Here is a 16,619-nt window from a genome sequence, read left to right on the forward strand (position 1 = left end):
GTATTAACCTCAGCATAATAATGCCCAATAGCAGCGAAAAAATCACATAAATCAGAAATTAGAAACAAGCTAACACACCAAGATTTTTAACATGAAAAACCTCCTCAATGAGAGAAGTAAAAACCACGAGTCACCAAGACCAGAAAATAATTTCACTATGATGAAAAATAGGGTACAAGAGAGTCACAAATTACTGCACAAAACATGCATACAACAAGCCAAACAACCCAAGCTTCAAAGCTTTCAAAACAAGAACAAAAAGATGAAAATACCACAAAAATAGAGCTACTGTGCGTAGCCAATATATCCAGCTATAGATATTGAATCGAATATCCGAATGGTGAAAACAAAGAACTAGATATGTAAAACACACTGTCCAAATTTGAGCTCGATCCAATAGTTAACGAATCTGCAGCGATCAATTTACAGAGACAGCTTTGTGTGTGTGCGAAAATAACTTTCTCTCTTCTTTTCTCTCTAGTGTTTGGTGTTCTCCTTTCAAAAATGACCTCTCTCACTCAACCCTAACTCACCTCAGCCACTTCAACTATTCGTGGGTTTGGATACTAGTATTTTTGGGCTTTTTATCCACATAGGAAGGGAGCCCAAAAAAAAACCCAACAAATCCCCCCCTCACGACTATGTGGAGGTAACCGCCAATTCGGCAATTAAGCAACAAACTTCAAACTTCCATCTTGGTAATGCCTTGGTCATCATATCAGAACCATTCTCATCAGTATGAACCTTTTCAAGTTCTAGCAACTCAGCATCCAAAACATCACGTATCCAATGACATCAATATGTTTGGATCGAGAATGAAAAGTAGAATTTTTACCAAGATGTATAGCACTTTGACTATCACAAAACAACATATACCTCTCTTGAGTAAATTCGAGTTCCTGCAAAATTTTCTTCATCCAAAGCATCTCCTTGCACGCTTCGGTAATGGCAATAAACTCGGCCTCCGTAGTAGACAAAGCAACACATTTTTGTAATCTAGATTGCCAAGACACAGCTCCACCCGCAAAGTTGATCAAGAAACCTGAAATGGACTTTCTAGAATCAATATCTCCTGCCATGTCTGAGTCAGTGTAACCAACTAGAATATGCTTATCACTTCCATAACACAACTTCATGTTAGAAGTACCACAAAGATATCTCATTATCCATTTTACATCATTTGAATGCTCTCTTTCTGGGTTTGAAACAAAACGGCTAACACAACCAACAGCATGAGCTATATCCGGTCTTGTGCACACCATAGCATACATTAAACTACCCACGGCTGATGCATATGGAACTTTTTCCATGTCTTTCTTCTCTTCATTACTTGATGGACTTTGCTTGTAACTCAATTTGAAGTGTGTAGCAAGAGGAGTACTAACGACCTTTGCTTTCTCCATTTGAAACCTGTGCAACATTGTCTCTATGTATTTCTCCTGTGACAACCAAAGTTTCTTCTCCTTTCTATCACGCTTGATTCTTATACCAAGAATCTCCTTTGCTGGCCCAAGGTCCTTCATTGCAAATGACATTGTATGTTGCTTCTTCAACATATCAATCCTAGAAGCATTCTGACCAACAATAAGCATGTCATCAACATATATCAAAAGGATAATAGAATCATTACTAGCAAACTGTTTAACAAATACACAATGATCAGAAGTAGTCTTCTTGTAGCCTTATTCTGCCATAACAGACTCAAACTTCTTGTATCATTGTCTTAGAGCTTGCTTCAAGCCATACAAGCTCTTCTTCAGTTTGCAAACATGATTCTTTGCCTTTTATCATGAAACCTGTTCATACCCTGGGTCGAGCTGCCCGACCCGGGATGTTCTATAGGCAAAGCGACCGACCTCTTCAGGTCAGGACAACCCGACCTCTTCTCAAAGAGCTCGGCCAAAATCACAGGAAAGTCCAAACAAAGAGCCCAAATAGAGGAACACGCCCCAAATCCTAAGGCGGCCCAAGCCTACAGAGAGAAGGGCGGTTCCCTTAAAGATAAGATAACCTCACTTAAAGATAAGATAAGATAAGATAACTAACTTATCTTATCCACAGAAGGCCACATCTCACCATTATAAATACACTGGAGCACCCAGGTATAACTCATTACTCTGATTCTACTCAATACCTGCTTAATACCCTTGCTAACTTAAGCATCAGAGTCCCTTGCAGGTACCCCCACCCTCCGGGGACGAAGGATCAGCACCACTACCAAGTCCAACAAGTCGGACACATCAGCTCCGGCCGCCGCACACCTGCCGGACACGTCCGCTCCGACCAACACAGAAGATTTCATCTAAGATCGGCTTACAGTTTCAAGTAACCCTCGGAACATTGGCGCCGTTGCCGGGGAACCTGGAAGTCATCCCATTAACATGGCGGATGACCATGACAACGACCACGATTCAGGTTTGGAAGACAGAACGCCGCATAAAAATGCGGACACGATACTCAAAGATACTCCAGAAACCAACGGAGACAAAAATTCATCAAATCCAGGAGTAATAGAAGCACTTCAAAATCGATTGGACCAACTTGAGAAAGAAGCCCAACATCGACGAGAAAAAGAAGAAGATCTACGCCGGGAAATAAGGCGGCACCGAGAATTAGAAGATAAGCTTATAAAACTCGAAGCTGATCTCAAAACTAAAGCTACTCGACCATCCACAGAGGATAGCTCTCAGAAAGATCAAGATCCATTCACCAGAGAAATCATGAAAACCAAAATTCCAAAAGATTTCAAGCTTCCGGATATGATTCTATATGACGGCACCTCGGATCCCAACCATCATCTCAGAAACTTCAGAAGTAGAATGTACCTCACTGATGCCTCAGATGCAGTTCGCTGCAAAGCCTTTCCAACAACTCTAACCAAGACAGCCATCAAATGGTTCGACAACCTACCTCCGAAATCCATCTCGAGTTTCGACGACCTGGCCAAGAAGTTCCTGGCCCGATTCTCCATACAAAAGGATAAAGCCAAACACGCACCTAGCCTACTAGGGATCAAGCAAGGAGATCGGGAGAGCCTTCGCAACTACATGGAAAGATTCAACAAAACATGCATGGACATACAAAATCTTCCAACAGAAGCTGCCATTATGGGCCTCATAAATGGCCTACGAGAAGGACCATTTAGCCAATCTATATCAAAGAGATACCCGACCTCCTTAGACGAAGTACAAGAACAGGCACAAAAATACATCAATATGGAAGAAAACTCTCGACTTAGCGAAACCTCAAGGTTCGGTTCTGCCTACCGAGATAAAGAATCCAAGAAAAAGGAAGATCGCTCCGGAGAGAAAATCAAGAAATATCATAACTATACTCCTCTTAGGGTATCCTTGGTAGATGTTTACAAAGAAGTCTGCCATACAGAGAAAATTCCTCCAGCTCGGCCACTTAAAGGTAAAAGAGGAGGAGGAAATCGGAATGAATACTGTGAATATCACCGACTTCGAGGGCATTCTACCAATGAATGCTTCGATTTGAAAAACGTCATAGAAAAATTAGTATGAGAAGGAAAATTAGATCGGTTCTTGGCCAACCGGGACGAAGAACCAAGGAAAAGAAGGAGGGATGAGGACGTCGGACGATCTGAACGATCGCCTCGCACACCAGAAAGACATGTCCACGTGATACACGGCGGATTCGCTAGGGGAGGAATCTCCAAATCATCTCGTAAGCGACACCTCAAAGAGGTATACCACGTCGAAGGAAAAAAGGAAGCCCCAGACATCCCAGCAATCACGTTTACCAAGGAAGATGCATCAGGAATCATCTCGGGACATGACGACCCCATGGTCATTACGATCATACTGGCAAACGCCAACCTTCACCGTACACTAATTGACCAGGGAAGCTCTGCCGACATCTTATTCAAAACTGCCTTCGACAAACTCGGTCTAGAAGAAAAAGAGCTAAGAGCGTACCCGAACAGCCTGTTCGGACTGGGAGATACCCCAGTTCAACCGCTGGGATACGTATCGCTGCATACAACCTTCGGAAAGGGGAACCAATCCAGAACACTCAAGATAGACTACATCGTGGTCGACGTAAGCTCAGCCTACAATGCCTTAATAGGTCGGACAACGTTAAATCAACTCGGTGCAATAGTTTCAACTCCACATCTATGTATGAAATTCCCAACTGCGGAAGGAATAGCTACAATAAAGGCAGATCAAAAGATGGCACGTTGCTGTTATAACGAAAGCCCAAACCTCCGAGGTGAAGGAGGAAAGTTCCACACAATCGAGCTCGGTGGAGTTCAAAGGCGAGAAGAACTCCGACCACAACCCGAAGGAGAAGTAGAAAGAATCCAGATCGGAGACACCTCGGATAAAACAACTAATATTGGCACGATCCTAAAAGGAGACATAAAGGAATCACTAATACGGTTCCTACGAGATAATGCCGATCTCTTCGCATGGAAAGCCGCCGACATGCCAGGTATTGATCCCGAACTAATGAGCCACAAATTGGCAGTCTATCCGGGATCCCGGCCGGTACAACAAAGACGAAGAAAACTTGGACCAGAACGAGCTCAGGCTGTAGAAGAACAAGTACAAGCGCTACTTGAGGCCAGGTTCATAAGGGAAGTCAAATATCCACTATGGCTATCAAACGTCGTCTTGGTGAAAAAGTCAAATGGGAAGTGGCGAATGTGCACCGACTACACCGACCTCAACAAAGCCTGCCCAAAAGATCCCTACCCACTCCCAAGTATCGACGCTCTAGTGGATGCTTCATCAGGATATAAGTATCTCTCATTCATGGACGCATATTCAGGGTACAATCAAATCCCCATGTATCCACCAGATCAAGAAAAAACATCGTTCCTAACACCGAAAGCAAACTACTGTTACATAGTAATGCCTTTTGGTCTCAAGAACGCAGGAGCTACTTATCAAAGGCTAATGAATAAAGTTTTCTCAGATCACATCGGAAAAATTATGGAAGTTTATGTAGACGATATGTTGATAAAGACACAAAGCGAAGATACATTGTTATCCGACCTGACTCAAGTGTTTTACACTATCAGAAAACACAACATGCGGCTCAATCCCGCAAAATGCACCTTCGCAGTAGAAGCCGGCAAATTCTTAGGCTTTATGCTCACACAAAGGGGGATTGAAGCAAATCCAGACAAGTGTCGAGCCATACTCAACATAAAGAGCCCAACCTGTATCAAAGAAGTACAACAACTCAACGGGAGGTTGGCCGCCCTATCCCGATTCTTAGCAGGAGCTGCGATAAGATCTCTTCCCTTCTATGCTACTTTAAGAAAGGGAAAACAGTTCGAATGGACGACAGAATGCGAGCAAGCCTTCCTAGACCTCAAGGAGTTCTTAGGACGGCCACTTATCCTATCTCGACCACGAGAAGGAGAACCGCTCATATTATACCTTGCAGTAGGGAGCCGGGCAATAGCCTCAGCACTAGTCAGAGAAGACGAACATGGGCAAAAACCCGTCTACTTTGTTAGCAAAGCACTACAGGGATCCGAGCTGAACTACCAGAAAATAGAAAAGTTTGCCTACGCCCTGACCCTCACATCCCGGCGGCTTCGCCCATATTTCCAAGCGCATACCATCAAAGTTCGAACCAACTAACCCATAAAAGGGATATTGCAGAAAATAGATCTAGCAGGAAGAATCCTACAATGGGCAATCGAGTTGTCCGAATTCGACCTCCAATACGAGGCACGTACAGCAATCAAATCACAACACCTGGCCGACTTCATCGCAGAATTTACAGATATCCCGGAAATCCCATAGAATGGAACATATACGTAGACGGATCCTCGAATAAAATAGGAAGCGGTGCGGGTGTGATACTTGAAAGCAACCAAGGAACCCAACTTGAGCTCTCCCTTAAATTCGGATTTCTGGCCTCAAACAACCAGGCAGAATACGAAGCACTATTAGCTGGTCTGAAGCTGGCTAGGGAAGTTGGAGCTCGAAAACTCAACATTTACAGTGACTCACAAGTCATCACCTCACAAATAACAAGAAGCTACCAAGCTAAAGATCCGACCATGAAAAAATATTTGGATAAAACCAAAGAACAGCTCGGACAACTCGGGGAATATAGGATCCACCACATACCTCGTGAACAAAATGCCCGAGCTGACGCCCTTTCAAAATTAGCTAGCACCAAACCAGGGGGCAACAACAGAAGCCTCATCCAGGAGGTATTACAGAACCCGTCAATAGCAGAAGAAGAAAGAATCCTAGCCATAATAGGTCGGGATCAAGGATGGATGACCCCCATAATAAACTACCTCAAAACAGAAGAACTCCCTACACTATCATAAACAACACGCTGTACAAAAAAGGGATATCAACACCTTTACTAAAGTGCGTACCAACTTCCGACACAAAGGAAGTCTTGGAGGAAGTACACAGCAGCATTTGTGGTAATCATCTCGGAGCGCAAGCTCTCACCAAAAAGATACTCCGGGCGGGATTCTATTGGCCAACTCTACAAAAGGAGGCTACAGAATTTGTAAGGACATGTCCACCATGCCAGAAGCATGCCAACTTTCACATTGCCCCACCAGAAAAGCTCATCAGCGTGACCTCACCCTGGCCATTTGCGAAATGGGGACTCGACCTTCTCGGACCCTTCCCACAGGGATCGGGACAAGTAAAATTCCTCATAGTAGGAGTAGATTATTTCACAAAATGGATCGAGGCAGAACCCCTAGCCAACGCCACCGCTCAAAAAAGTCGAAAATTCCTATATAGGAACATTATTACGAGGTTCGGGGTACCATACTCCATCACCACAGACAACGGTACCCAATTTACAGAGGCAGGCTTCAGAAAACTGGTGGCCGACTTGAACATAAAACACCAGTTCACCTCCGTCGAACATCCCCAAGCCAATGGACAAGCCGAAGCGGCCAACAAAGTCATATTGGCTGGGTTAAAGCGGAGGCTACAAGAAGCAAAGGGAGCTTGGGCCGAGAAACTTTCATAGGTCCTATGGGCATATCGAACAACCCCCCATTCCACTACAAACGAATCACCATTCCGACTAGCATACGGAACGGAGGCAATGATTCCTATAGAAATCGAAGAAGGATCTCCCCAAGTAGTCCACTACAATGAACGAGCAAACTCCCAACTTCAGAGAGAAGAGCTCGACTTGTTACCCGAAATCCAAGAAAGAGGTCGGATCAGGGAAGAAGCCCTAAAGCGACGAATGGCTTCCAGATATAATCAAAAGGTAGTGCCGAGAAGTTTTGTAGAGAATGATCTCATCCTAATCAGAAATGACATTGGAACAACTCGACCCGGAGAAGGAAAGCTGGCAGCAAACTGGAAAGAACCCTACCGAGTCATTGAAGTACTGGGGAAGGGCTACTACAGACTGTTCGAGCTTGATGGACGAGAGCTTCCCCGATCATGGCACGCCTACAACCTAAGAAGGTACTACAGTTAGAAAAGGTAAAAGATCTCACTAAATGGGTGCGCTCTTTTTCCTGAAAAGGTTTTTTAATGAGGCACCATATCGAGACCTAGATCATACCCGACTTAAAGGGACAAGGAAATTCCCACATATATATATTTGCATTTTTTCTTTGAATAAAGTTTATTTAGATATTCTACAAGATTCCAAGATGCATTAATCTGAAGTATTCATCGTTCGATTATAAAGCAACAGGTCGGCAGAAAGTGAAAAACAAATTCACTGCGCGACCACGATAAAGACAATCGTCCGATAAAGGTGAAAACGCGATTCACCCAAAAGACGATCTAAAGACGCCAACCATTTTCTACAAATCGGCAAAGATGAACACAGAATAATGTAAGAATTTATCGAAAGCAATCCAAAAAAGAACCTGATGAGGTCTTACGGATAGCTAATATAATAACTTAAAAGACTGACCGACGTTCAGAAATCGGACCAAGTCAACCCAAGTTATAAGTAAACCCTGGAAAGAGGTCTGGCCAACCCTATTAAAGATGATTACTTTAACTTAGAAGGGCCTGACATAACAAAGTCAGCCCAAAACTAAAAAGTTATACAAGTAGTCCCTGAAAGAGATCTGACAAAGATCCAAAAAAGAGGACTATGAAAAATAACTTAAAGGAGACCGACATAACCAAGTCGGACTCCTACCATTAAAAAAGTTATACAAGTAGTCCCTGAAAGAGATCTGACAAAGATCCAAAAAAGAGGACTACGAAAAATAACTTAAAGGAGACCGACATAACCAAGTCGGACTCCTACCATTAAAAAAGTTATACAAGTAGTCCCTGAAAGAGATCTGACAAAGATCCAAAAAAGAGGACTACGAAAAATAACTTAAAGGAAACCGACATAACCAAGTCGGACTCCTACCATTAAAAAGTTATCAACATAATCCCTGAAAAAGACCGAGTAAAGGCCCAGAAAAGGGGATCACAAAAATAACTTTTGAGGGGGACCTACATAAAGAAATCGGTCATAAGGCACTAAAAATACAAACAAAAAGCGAGGAAACCGAGAAACAAGTCGGACCCCTCACAAGCACGGCCTCAAAAGGATCCAAGCTACAAACGATAAAGCACGCAAACAACCTAAAGAGGCCAGAACAGCAAAATTTCAACAGATATCATGCATAATACGGCAAAAGCTTCAAGAGGTCACCACAAAACCAACCTCAGAAACTACTTTTGTTTTTCAAAAAGAGTTGCAAGACAGACAAACTAGAAGCGTCAAAACAAAACAAAGTTCAAAAGCCCACAAACCGGGCTATTTACACAAAATATCCAGAAAAAGATCAGCTAAAGATCGGGAGCTTTCTCGGCAGCATCAGTATGAGGAGAAGGCGGGCGAGTCTGAAGGGACACGGCATCTACGGTTCCATCATCCCGGTTTAGAATCTGGCAATCCGGATCCGATGTAACGGGAGGAACAGAGGAGGTCGATACCTTAAGAGAAGGCACTGGGGGAGGATCAGTCTCTTCATCATCCTGGTCATCAGGGACAATCTTACCATCTCTCACGACATTATCCAGGCTGATGAGAGTCAAGTCGGCATCAGGAGCAACAACCCGGAACTGCTCCATCAGGTTCTCGGAGGCAGCAGTTACGCTACCCACAAGGTGACCCTGAAGCTCACTATAATTAACCCGAGCTGTTTCCAACTCCTCCCGAAGACGCATCAATTCCCTATAAGCCGAGACATAGCTATCCTTATGTTTCAAAGCCATGTCTTCGGCCAGCTTCAGAGAAGCGGCAAGGGCAATAGAGCTGGCCTTCTCACCCTCCAGTTCCTTCTCCACCTTGGCCAACTTCACCTCCAACTCCTCCTTCAGACCCTTGATTCGATCAAACTCTGACTTGGCCTCCTCCATAAAATATTTAGTAGCATGAACCGGAATCCCCTGAATTGTTCGAAAAATAGCCGCACCCATATGGGCCATCTTCACACTATTTTGGGTAATAAAATACAAATGCTTTAGAAGAGACACGTCGTCCATGGAAAGCCCACCATAAGGGGCAATTTGCTGGTCAACAAACTCAATGGCATCAAAATCCGGGGCATCCAAGTTAAAAGGCTCAGATGTTTTTTGCTTCTTGCTAGGAGGGGCACCAGAAGCTGCTTTAGAAGATTGTGGAGGATCGACCAGACGAACCCGAGGAATAGGAATTACCTTCCTCGGCCCAGGAGAACTCGGAATAGGAGGTTTAACTGGAGCCTGGGAAGACCCCTCGCCGACCACTTTGGCCGAAATGTTTAAAGCAGCAGTTGCCTTCTTCGCCTTCTTGAAGGCCTTCATGGAGTCATTGTTCTTAGACATCTCTGCAAACACAAAGAACGCGAACAAAGAGCAATGCCGCAGGAAGAAACGTAAAACTCCAGGCGAAAATAGAAGCTCCAGAAACGCCAAAACGACAACGCGAACACAGAAAAAAGGAGAGGCGCAAAATAAGAAAATAGAAGAGCGGAGAGAATGGAGAAGAGAAGTTATGAAAAGGGCAAAAGAAGAGAAACTGTTTCTGGGCTTTCAAAAATCAAAATAAAGAGCCAAAAGGAAACGGGGCAATTAATGCTAAAATTAAGGAAAGCATTAAACCCTCGCACGTTCCCAAAATGCCGATATAAAAGCGCGCGCCTTTAGAGGAAACGTTCTACATTCAAAAGCTGCTGCAAAGGAATCGACAAAATGCTTGAGTTCGGCTTCACCGAAGAAGGACCGAAGTCAAGGACTCAGCCTCAAAAAGAGAAGACCGAGCTCAAGCAGGGGCACTGTTCATACCCTGGGTCGAGCTATCCGACCCGGGATGTTCTACAGGCAAAGCGACCGACCTCTTCAGGTCAGGACAACCCGACCTCTTCTCAAAGAGCTCGGCCAAAATCACAGGAAAGCCCAAACAAAGGGCCCAAATAGAGGAACACGCCCCAAATCCTAAGGCGGCCCAAGCCTACAGAGAGAAGGGCGGTTCCCTTAAAGATAAGATGACCTCACTTAAAGATAAGATAAGATAAGATAACTAACTTATCTTATCTACAGAAGGCCACATCTCACCATTATAAATACACTGGAGCACCCAGGTATAACTCATACTCTGATTCTACTCAATACCTGCTTAATACCCTTGCTAACCTAAGCATCGGAGTCCCTTGCAGGTACCCCCCACCCTCCGGGGACGAAGGATCAGCACCACTACCAAGTCCAACAAGTCGGACACATCAGCTCCGGCCGCCGCACACCTGCCGGACACGTCCGCTCCGACCAACACAGAAGATTTCATCTAAGATCGGCTTACAGTTTCAGGTAACCCTCGGAACAAAACCTTCAGGTTATTCCATGTAAATTTCATCCTTAAGATCACCATGAAAGAAAGTAGTTTTCACATCCGTATGCTCTATCTCTAAATTAAGACTTGCAGCCAAATTCAAAACAGTCCTAATAGAAGATCTTCTCACAACCGGTGAAAAAATTTCATTATAGTCAACTCCCTTTTTCTGCCTATAGCCCTTGACCATCAATCTAGCCTTGTACCTTGGATACTGATAATTTTCTTCATACTTCAACCTATAAACCCACCTGTTCTGTAAAGCTTTCTTTCCTTTTGGCAACTTCACAAGCTCAAATGTTTGATTATCATATAAGAATATCATTTCATCTTGCATTGCATCAAACCATTTCTTATTGTCATCACCTTCCATAGCTTCCGCATAACATTCAGGTTCTCCCCATCAGTCAAGGTCACATATCCATCAGTAAATATTACATACTCACTAGAAGAATACCTCGTTGAAGGTCGTCGCTCTCTAGTAGACCTCCTAGGATGGAAACCTGGTGGATCTTCAGGTAGCTCAGGTTGATTATCAGCATCATCATCAACTGGAGCATCAATTGGATCTCCCATCTCCTGGTCATCAGGAACCAAAGGCTCATTTTGCTGCATATGCTCCTGATCTTGATTCTCTGTTTGTTTTGACGAAGGAGGCGGCTGAACTGGATCTACATCAGTCAAGTCACTGCTCTCTTGTGATTGACTCTTCTCTGCCTTATCAATATCTTCAATGGTCTGTTCTTCAATAAACTCTACATCACAGCTTCTTACAAGCTTCTTTTCAACTGGATCATAAAACCTGTAACCAAAATCATCTTGACCATATCCAATAAAAATGCACTGCCTTGTCTTCACATCCAACTTGGACCTCTCATCCTTTAGAACATGAACAAATGCTTTGCATCCAAAGACTCTCAAGTGACCATACAAGACATATTTTCCCAACCAAACATGATCTGGAACATCATTGTCTAAAGCAATTGTAGGACTCAGATTAATCACATGAGCCGCTGTAAGTAGCGCTTCACCCCAAAAAACTTTAGGTAGCTTAGCTTCAGTAAGCATACACCTAACTCTTTCAATCAATGTTCTATTCATCCTTTCTGCCAAACCATTCAACTGAGGTGTTTTAGGAGGTGTCTTTTCATGCCTAATGCCTTGCTGCTTGCAATACACATCAAATAGTCCACAATACTCACCACCATTATCAGTGTGAATACATTTAAGCTTTTTACCTGTTTACCTCTCAACTAAAGCTTGGAATTGTTTGAACTTTTTCAAAGCTTGGTTCTTTGTTTTCAAAGCATAAGTCCAAAGATTTCTTGAATAATCATAAATAAAAGTAATAAAGTAAATAGCTCCACTAAAAGACTGTACCTTCAAAGGACCACAAATATCGGAGTGTACTAATTTCAAGAAGTCTGATTTTCTTGAAGGTTGATGCTTCTTGAAGGATAATCTTCTTTGTTTGCCAACCATGCAATGAGAACATTTCTCCAACTATGCATTCTTCAAACCTAAAAGAGCATCCTTTCGAGCTAAATAATTAAGTCTTTTTTCACTAATATGACCAAGTCGTCTGTGCCATAAGCTTCAATGGTATTCACACTATCTTTTGCAATCATGGCATGCATCACATACAAACTTGAAGTACCTTTTTCTCGAGCCACCACTAAGTTGCCTTTAGTAAGCTTCCATTGTCCAAAGCCGAAAGTGTTTGCAAAGCCTTCATTATCAAGCCTTTTAACTGAAACCAACTTCAAGCGAACATCTGGAGCGTGTCTAACATCTTTGAGTAGCAGTTTTATTCCCATATTAGTCTCAAAACAAATATCTCCTACACCAATAACTTTGGCCAAGCCATCATTACCCATTTTAAGCACTCCAAAATTACCTGGAGTATAAGAAGTGAAGAACTTCTTCTTCGGTGTAACATGTATTGAGGCGCCACTATCAATTACCCAGTTGAACTCATCATAAAAAATAAGATTGACCTTGTACTCATAATCAGCAATATCAACAGTAAGAAGATAATCTAAAATAGAAGATACACCATCGTTATCACTATCATCCTTCTTTTCTTGCTTACCTTTATTTTTCTTTTTTCAAAGATAGCAATATTTTTTAACGTGACCCATTTTGTGACAGTAGTGACACTCAACATTCTTGTATCTTCCCTTGGATTTGCTCTTGCTTTTACCTCTACCTTTTTGAACTCTATTCTAATTTCTTCCCCTAGTTTCATTGACTAACATTTCAGAGTGTGATGAAGAATTCTGCGTCTTCCTTCTCATCTCTTCATTTAAAATACCACCTTTAACAAGTGACATGCTCACTTTACCATTCGGAGCAGAATTAGTAAGAGAGATACGAAATATCTCCCAAGAATCTGGTAGAGTATTTAGCAACCACAATCCTTGAATCTCATCTTCAAACTTGATTCCCATGCTTGACAACTGATCCAAAATCCCTTGAAATTCATTCAAGTGATCTAATACTTGTGACCCCTCATTGTATCTCAAATTCATCAATATATTCAACAAGTACAATTTATTATTGCTATACTTGGAAGCATACAAGGATTCAATTTGATTTCACAAAGTCTTAGGTTGAGTCTCATTAGCAATGTGATTATAAATATTATCATCCACCCATTGCCTAATAAAACCACAAATTTGTTGGTGTTCAAACTCTCATTCTTCATCTGTTTTAGATTCTGGTTTTTGTGTATAAAATACGGGTAAATATAGATTTTTGACAAACAACAAATATTTTATTTTGCCCTTCCATATATGGTAATTGGTGTCATTCAAATTTATCATTCTAGTAGAATTATTTGCCTCCATCTTTCAAGCAAGTTATAACCAAATACCCAAAACTGAGCTCTGATGCCAATTGATAGGAATAAAACACAATTTCCTACTTGTAATAATTAGAGGAGCAATAATATCCATTCATAACAAGTATTAACACAAGCACAATAATACCCAATAGCAGCGAAAAAATCACATAAATCAGAAATTAAAAACAAGCTAACACACCAAGATTTTTAACGTGAAAAACCTCCTCAATAAGAGAAGTAAAAACCACAAGTTACCAAGACCAAGAAATAACTTCACTATGATGAAAAATAGGATACAATAAAGTCACAAATTACTGCACAAATCGTGCATACAACAAGCCAAACAACCCAAACTTTAAAGCTTTCAAAACAAGAACAAGAAGACGAAAATACCACAAAAATAGAGTTACTGTGCATGGCCAATATCTCCAACTACAGATATTGAATCAAAGATCTGAATGGTGAAATCAAAGAACCGAATGTGTAGAACACACTGTCCAAATTTGAAATCGATCCAACGGTTAACGAATCTGCAGCGACAAATTTACAGAAATAGCTTTGTGTGTGTGCGAAAATAACTTTCTCTCTTCTTTTCTCTCTAGTGTTTGGTGTTCTCCTTTCAAAAATGACATCTCTCACTTAACCCTAACTCACCTTAGCCACTTCAACTATTCATAGGTTTGGATACTAGCATTTGGGCTTTTTCTCCATATAGGAAGGGAGCAAAAAAAAAACCCAACAGTTCGAAGCTCATCCATTGGCCTAACTCCACATGTTTTTTTGGGTTTTCCATGGTATCTTTCATCCCGACAGGTCAAAGACTAATCCGTCGCAGTACTGAACTTCAATTAAGAATTTTTCGCTGGCCAATGAGTTGCTGCATGCACAAGGTAGGATTTGAACTCCCGACACTTGCTTAAGTGGACTAGTGAGCTAACCACTAGACCAACCCAACTTGGTTATAGGTTTTTGAACAACCTACTTAGCCCAATACTCACCAAAAAAACAATTAAGCTAATTGACATGGTTAATCACATGGCTAATCACAATTACACCACTACAAACCCCCTGCTGATTCATCTGAAAAAGCTGCTGCAAGGTCATTCCACCAATTATCCAATTTAACCACAACAAATGCAGCTGTCAATATGGGATGAGGACAAATCAGTAACATCACTTCTACATGTATGGATGTTATTTAACATCTATACCATAGCAAGACCCGATTTATTAATGTGTTTTAAAAATTTAACACTTTGTTTGGATTAGGAGAATATGAAAAGAAAGAAAATATGAAGAAAGAAAATAGATAGAAATGTGAGTATTTTATTGATTGGATGAGAAAAGAAAATAGAGTGGAAAAGAAAATAATGATGTGAAACCCATCAAAATGTTTTCTTCTCAAAGATGAGATGAAAATAAAGAGAAAATGTATAATAAATATAAAATTACTAATTTATCATTTGATCAATTAAAAAAATAAAAGATACAAGAGATTAATGTAATTTTTTCCTCTCACTTTTCTTTCCATCCAAGCAAAAGTAAATTTTCTCTTTATTTTCTTTTCATCTATTTTCTCTTTATTCAAACAACACATAAAATAATCCACTTTTTCTTTTATTCTTTTCTTCTTATTTTCTTTCTTCTCATCTTTTGTCCTTCCATTTTCTATTATCCTACCAAACAAAGTGTAAACGAAGGTAGGATTAGGAACCGTTAAACAGATTTTCTACAAATCGAGAGTAAAAGATTCTACTCATTACAAAAAAATTTTGGATTGGCTCCATATCTAATTTCTAGGAGCCAAACTATTACTCTTTTTGTGAATATTAGTTTAACGTACATCAAAGTCTTTTTTTCTCACGACAAAAAGGCAAAAATTTTGTTATTCCTTTTAATGATGAACATATAAATAAAAAAGATAAAGTTTGAGACAATTTTATAAATATAAACAATGCTTTAAATTAAATAAATGAAACTAAAAAAAGGCATAAATGGAATAAATTACAAAACAAAGAAAATAAATTTTGTATAACAACATAAATGTGCAAAAATATAAATTGCAGAATTTAAAAGAACAATGAAAGAAAAGATGGAAAGAAACCTATAGAAATCTAACTCAAAAATAACAAAGTATTAGAAAATTGCTAGAATAGGAGAGTTTGTGAGAGTGTGTTTCTGAAGACAATTTCTAACTTTGAATCCATTGCCTGCCACTTTATTTATAAGCATCTCACACCAATCATGTAGTGTCACCTGTCGATCTGAAAATGACTCAAGAAATAACCGTTCCCGCCAAATATAACTTGATAACTGTCTCCTAAGTCACGTTCATCAACTTTAAGAAAAACTACCTTTCCATTTAGTCGAACAACGATTAGGAATCGAATCTCTTTCCGATATCATGCATTAATACTATCTTGAATCTTCTACAAATGCTGAAATGCAAACAACGATGTTTAAATTGATCAGAACTGACCCAAAATTTATAACTGAAATTACCTTGCTAACTGTTCCTATTGTTATGACTATTAAATGTGTATCCTATCATGTACGTCTTTTCACTATTATCATATTTTCTCTTTTTTTTTAAAATAAAATCTAAAATATTTTACTTTTTTTTCACTTATAAATATTTTAAACTCAGCCAGATATTCTTCCTAAAAAGAAAATTTTTTTTTTTGAGATTCCTTTGCTTCATTCTTTTTTCCTGTGCTCCGTTTTCACTGCTAGCTTTACCTTCAATCCACAAAAATTTCTTTCTTTATCATCTTCAATACTGCGCTTGAGAATAAACGCCATTACTTCGACTAGTATCACCCATCTTCCTTTTATTAATGTATCACATTCAAGAATTTTAATTCTATTCTGATTTCTCTTTTGACATGAGTAATGCTATAATATAATTTGTAATTTATACTATCTTATTCCTAAATTTGGATTGTCTGTTCCTAAAATAGATCTTTTCAAT

This window comes from Arachis hypogaea, chromosome 5, assembly GCF_003086295.3.
Source record: "Arachis hypogaea cultivar Tifrunner chromosome 5, arahy.Tifrunner.gnm2.J5K5, whole genome shotgun sequence".
Taxonomy (NCBI): domain Eukaryota; kingdom Viridiplantae; phylum Streptophyta; class Magnoliopsida; order Fabales; family Fabaceae; genus Arachis; species Arachis hypogaea.